The sequence below is a fragment of the Tiliqua scincoides genome, chromosome 2 (assembly GCF_035046505.1).
Source record: "Tiliqua scincoides isolate rTilSci1 chromosome 2, rTilSci1.hap2, whole genome shotgun sequence".
In the NCBI taxonomy this organism is placed as follows: domain Eukaryota; kingdom Metazoa; phylum Chordata; class Lepidosauria; order Squamata; family Scincidae; genus Tiliqua; species Tiliqua scincoides.
The window spans coordinates 10094259-10100149 of NC_089822.1; the positions used below are offsets into that span (position 1 = coordinate 10094259).

The 5891-nt window shown below is 46.3% G+C and overlaps 1 pseudogene; it reads left to right on the forward strand.

Moving 5' to 3' along the window:
- Positions 1 to 5233: 5233 nt before the first annotated feature.
- Positions 5234 to 5350, forward strand: LOC136643072 (5S ribosomal RNA; annotated as a pseudogene).
- The last annotated feature ends 541 nt before the right edge of the window (positions 5351 to 5891 follow it).

The following is a 5891-nucleotide window of genomic DNA, read 5'->3' on the forward strand; positions in this document are numbered from 1 at the left end:
CTGACCTTGAAATCAAATCATTTATATGAGGCTGAATGGGTTCCTCACTGAATTATTCAGATGGAGTCCAAGTAAGCCCCAAAGATCTTACTGCTTATGAGTACCACTACCTTTGTCTGTTTCATTTATACTCCTTCCTTTCATGGGGGAACTCCTCATGGAGGGCAGGCCCCAGGCAGCAGCCCATCCAGGTCTGCAGAGCTGCAGCAAGGTGCCTTCATCGTGGCCTTTCAAGGCCACCTGATGAGACTTTCCTAGGCAGTGTGTAGCGAGAGAGTCCAGGAACTGCAATGCCATCATCAACAACAACAGGTATTTATATACCGCCTTTCTTGGTCTTTATTCAAGACTTTATTCAAGGCGGTTTACATAGGCAGGCTTTATTTAAATCCCTTATTAAATAGGGATTTTTACAATTGAAAGAAGGTTCTTTCTTTCAAGAACCACTACATTCAAGGTGTTTCATTCCGATCTGGCTTCACATTCTGGCCTCCATCCTCCCACGCACAGAGCAGATGGAATAGCTCGGCTTCAGCTTGTCAGCTGCTTCAAGGTCGCACGGTGCCGGTGGCCTCGAACTGGCGACCTTGTGGATGTTATCTTCAGGCAGACGGAGGCTCTACCCTCTAGACCAGACCTCCTGCCCATCACCCTCTTAACCTGACAAAATGCTTAAGGTTGCAATCCGTGGTTTCCAAACTGTGATCAGTGGCTCACCAGGAAGCCACAAAAACTAGTTAGGGGAGCTGGGAAATCCTCATGAAAAACCTGTCCCCTTATATTATATATAGGATAACAAATATAATGGGGAGCTGCAGGAAATGGCCCAGTAGGTCAAGGGAACCACCATTTTGGGAACCGCTGCTATAATACTTTACTGGGAGTAAGCCTCACTGAACAAAACGGGACTTACTTCTGAGTAAACATACATTCAGCTGTGCGGTTAGTCCAGGATTTAGAGGAGCTCCACATTCTAGCTTTGAAACTGAAACCCTCCCTCCCTGGTATACATCCCTTATCCAATCAGCAATTTTCAACCAGTGTGCCGTGAATGGTCCACAGGTGTGCCACGGGAGCTTGGGGAAGGGTAATTTAATTGGGGAAGGGCCATTGCTTTATAAAATTGGGATGTGAGCCCACAGCCAGCAGTGCAGTATGTCTGGTCAATTGCCAAAAAAACTGATGCTGTGCCTTGACAATTTTAGAGCCTCATCAATGTGGCATGAGATGAAAAAGGTTGACTATCACTGCAATCGCGATTTCTGTTTTGTTTTATTTTCCTCCTTTATTTTCATTCTTTTCTTGATGTTCTATATATTCTCACTTCATGATTTTTTTTCATTCATTGTGCAGCAGTGTGAATAAAAAAATGTTACTGCGACAAGTGCTGGCAACACAGTGGAACTCCAGTCAGGAGGTTGATGCTACCAATGGGAAAGTAGGAAAGTGGACACCTATTCCACTTTCGTTCCCCCATTTCGATCCACTTGTTACACAGGGCATTCATCTTGGAACAAATGAAAATGGATACAAATTGGGCTTGTTTTCATTTGTTTTGAAAGTGAAGGGGCAATCCTTTGATCAAGCCTTGCCTCCCGACTTCTTATCATCTACTCACAAGATGCCTCTGTGCGTCTGTGCTGTTGAGTCACACAATACTGATACGATTCAAAGGTGTGCCTCACAAAGGACCAGGGATTTGAACAGTGCTACATCTCAAAACAAATTTTTGGACCACCCCAATCATATATATGGCTTGCCAAACCACACTTTGCAAGCCACATGCAGCTCTTTGACATATAATGTGCAGCTCACAGATATATGTTGGCTGAGCTCCTTTTTGCATCACATTTACTATAAAAGGTAAATAACAATTTTTTCAAGCTTTATAATTATTTACCGGGTATAAACTGGTTTAAAATGTTTAACGTTTCATGGTGAGTAGATATATTTAGGAATTTAAATGCTTCTTCAGTATTGCGGCTGTCAAACATCTGAAATTTATCATATGTTGCTGTTACAATAAGCACGTTTGGTCACCTCTATGATATACCCTTACCAACCACAAACAGTCCCCTACAATATACTCTAACAATATATATGTACCAACCATCATTTTAGTAGAAAGTCCTCTCAAGTAAGGTGCCCCAAGAAATATTACTGATGCACCTATGAATAAGGAAGTGGGGTTTCAATAACTCTTTACCCCCAAATTCATTTCCTGAGAAGTTACAATGGGCCTGAATTTTTGGTCTCTGCTGAATTTTTGCTGAATTTTGGCCTCTGCTGAATTTTTGGTTTCTGCTGAAACAGAGATGCCTGCGTTGGCTCGGTCATGTCGTGAGATTGGATGATGGGTGGATCCGAAAGGATCTCCTCTATGGAGAACTCGTGCAAGGAAAGCGTCCTACAGGTAGACCACAGCTGCGATACAAGGACATCTGCAAGAGGGATCTGAAGGCCTTAGGAGTGGACCTCAACAAGTGGCAAACCTTGGCCTCTGAGTGGCCCACTTGGAGGCAGGCTGTGCAGCATGGCCTTTCCCAGTTTGAAGAGACACTTGGCCAACAGTCTGAGGCTAAGAGGCAAGAAGGAAGGCCCATAGCCAGGGAGACCAGGGACAGACTGCACTTGCTCCCAGTGTGGAAGGGATTGTCACTCCCGAATTGGCCTTTTCAGCCACACTAGACAGTGTTCCAGAATCACCTTTCAGAGCGCGATACGATAGTCTTTCGAGACTGAAGGTTGCCAACAATAGGCCTACACAAATTGTGCCTCTCTCCTCAAAGTTCAGCAAAGCTGTGCCTCTCTCCTCAAAGCTGTGTTATGTGGGCCATAAGAAGTCCAATCAACCTCCTGATTTTGCTGCCTGGGACTGTAAGATCAGAGGTAGGTTGTCAAGCTCTTGGCAGGCCACAATCCACGGAAGGTGAGCACTGCAGTTTTTGATTTGGGGGTGTGTGAGTCATTTGCTTCTGGGATGACTCTAGCAGCATGCCCAGCTGGAGGACTGCAATCATACATACAACTTCCTGGGAATAAGCCCCATTGAACACAATGGGACCTACTTCCAAGTATGCACACATAAGATTGCTCTGTAGAACTTAGTTCTGATGTCAGTACCAGATGATTTAAATGATTTTCCGATGGAAGAGTTACTGCTGAAAGTTGCAACCACAATGCTTTGATATAACCACGCTCAACTGACGGCTAATTAGAATTGCCACTCATAAGAACTGAAGATGAGCCCTGTTGGATTCCATCAACAGTTCATTATCCTTTTCCCCACAGTTCCCACCAGGTGTTTTGGGGAAGTCCGTAAGAAGTGCATGAAAACCAACAGACCTCCCCTACTCTTGTCCCTGGCCCCACAACTGGTATTCAGAGGGACATTGACTCTGAACATGGAAGTTCTACAATATCCATCACATCTAACAGTCATTGCCAGCAAACCCCTCTTCCTTTTAAAGACATATAAGCAGCAGCACATAATTCTGGTAGCAAGTTCCAGAGATTAATAATATGTAGTGTCAATAAAAGTTTCCCCCTCTCTGTCCTGAATCTCCTGCCAGTCAATTTGGTGGGCCACTGTGAGATACAGGAAGCTGGACTAGATGGGCCTTTGGCCTGATCCAGCAGGGCTGTTCTTATGTTCTTAAATATAAGACACCCCTAGAGAAGCAATTCAGTGTTAGAATATTCGAGAAGCAATTCAAAAATAAAATCCTGAACCCCTCATCCAAAAACAAGAAAAAAATCAGCCTTTCACACCTAGACTGGACCCCAAGACACAGTTAAAAACTTCTCTTGGACTCAGAGTGAAATACTTTATCAGAGTGAAATACTTTATCGGGCAGGAGGTCTGGTCTAGAGGGTAGAGCCTCCATTTGCCTGAAGATTAACATCCACAAGGTCGCCAGTTCGAGGCCACCGGCACCGTGCGACCTTGAAGCAGCCGGCAAGCTGCAGCTGAGCTGTTCCATCTGCTCGGAGCGTGGGAGGATGGAGGCCAGAATGTTAAAACCAGATCGGAGTGTAACATCTTGAATGTGGTGGTTCTTGAAAGAGAGAACCTTCTTTCAATTTGTAAAAATCCCTGCGTGGATTTAATAAGCCTGCCTGTGTAAACCGCCTTGAATAAAGTCTTGAATAAAGACCAAGAAAGGCGGTATATAAATACTGTATATTATATTATTATTATTATTATTATCTGAGTACCGGGGGCCTGAGCTAGGTCACCAGCAACAGGCAAGCACAGCCAGAGCTTTTCTGCACCCTTTCTAGATGATCCAATTAACCTTGACAAAATGCACAGCAAAATCTACCTGTTCCACGACCCCACATTTTTAGCACGTAACGTGCAGCGTGCATTTCCACCTGCCCATCACTCCTGACTGTGACAGATTCCCTTTTGTCTCTCATTAATCCACAGATCTGTTTGCTTAATCATTTCCTGCCTGTTAGCGGATAGAGGGAGGGGAGTGACATTTCGGATGGTTGTTTTAGGTTCATTTCTAACCATAAGCCCACTGGGCACATTCGGGATCATGATGAAGAGCAAGCCTTGTGACAAATGGCAGGCAACTTGTGAACTTTAACAAGTCAGTTTGCAATACTGATGAACAATTAGCCGCAGCTCTGTTTAAATCAAGCTGAGGAAGGGCAATTTCCAGCAAGACTAATGGGAAGCTTCCAGCAAGTCTGAGATAATTTGCCAAGGAGAGCACCAAAGGAAATAGGAAGCTAGACCGCGGATGTGGCTTTAACTATGCGCTGAACACAGATGCCCTGATCTAGGATTCTGCGTGTGGTTCTGCTTCTGTATGGTGCGCCCTCCCTCATTCGCATAACTGAATTCATGTTTTGATTGCGATTTATGTGATGGTTAGTTGCCCTTGAATGCCTCCAGATTGGAAGGGAAAGGCAGAATATACATTTTTAAAACGAAAAAAATACATTCCTAGATTTGGGTGAGAGGCTGCAGGTTTCAAAATAAAGCCTGCTCAGCTGATACTGAGATCAAGCTGATACTGATACAGCTGAGATCAAGAAATGCAGTACTACCTTGGGGTTTGTCACCCAGCCCCAGCGGTGTGGGCCTCCTCGGGAGCAGGGGTTCCTCAGGAACAAGCAGCAAGTCCGCCTGGACCTGGTCTCCATGCTGACAGCCTCTCTGAGAATAGAACCCAAGAGTAAACTGGTCATATGACCAGAAGTGGTGATGGGGGGGTTGGCATGCAACTGTTACCCTGCACATGCCCGATCTCGTCTGATCTCGGAAGCTAAGCAGGGTCAGGCCTGGTTACTACTTGGATGGGAGACCGCCTGGGAATACCGGGTGCTGTAGGCTTATTCCATAGTCTTTCGAGACTGAAGGTTGCCAACCATATATATAGGCTCATGAAAAGCCCAGCAGTCAGAGGGAGAGGTCGCTTCTCTCCTTGTGTCTGAGCACACGGAGGGGGGCATACACGGTGGATATCTCGCCCCTCCCTCGCCTGTCCCCAGCCTGGAAGGGGTCCTTGAGGCCCCAGCCCTGGGCATCAGGAACTGGTCCTGGGAGCTCCTGCGGACGCAACCCTCCAGGATTCAAAACAGATGGGAGCCGGCCAAACAGGGGAAGGAGTTGGGCCAGCTCAAGCGCCCAGGGGGTGCCAACAGCCAGCACCCAGGTGGCAAGAACTTCCTTGGGGGCGCACTGGATAAGGCCACCAGCACATTACCCATGGTAACGAGCTCTGGCACAAGAACTACCTTGGAAACCTGTAGGAGTGTCCAGCCCAGCCCGGGCCTCACTGCATTGGACTCTTGGCAGTGGGTGCGAGCAACAGGCCCTCCTATGAGTAGGAACAGGAAGTGCTCGTGTTAGGGGCACCCTGTGATGTAACAAG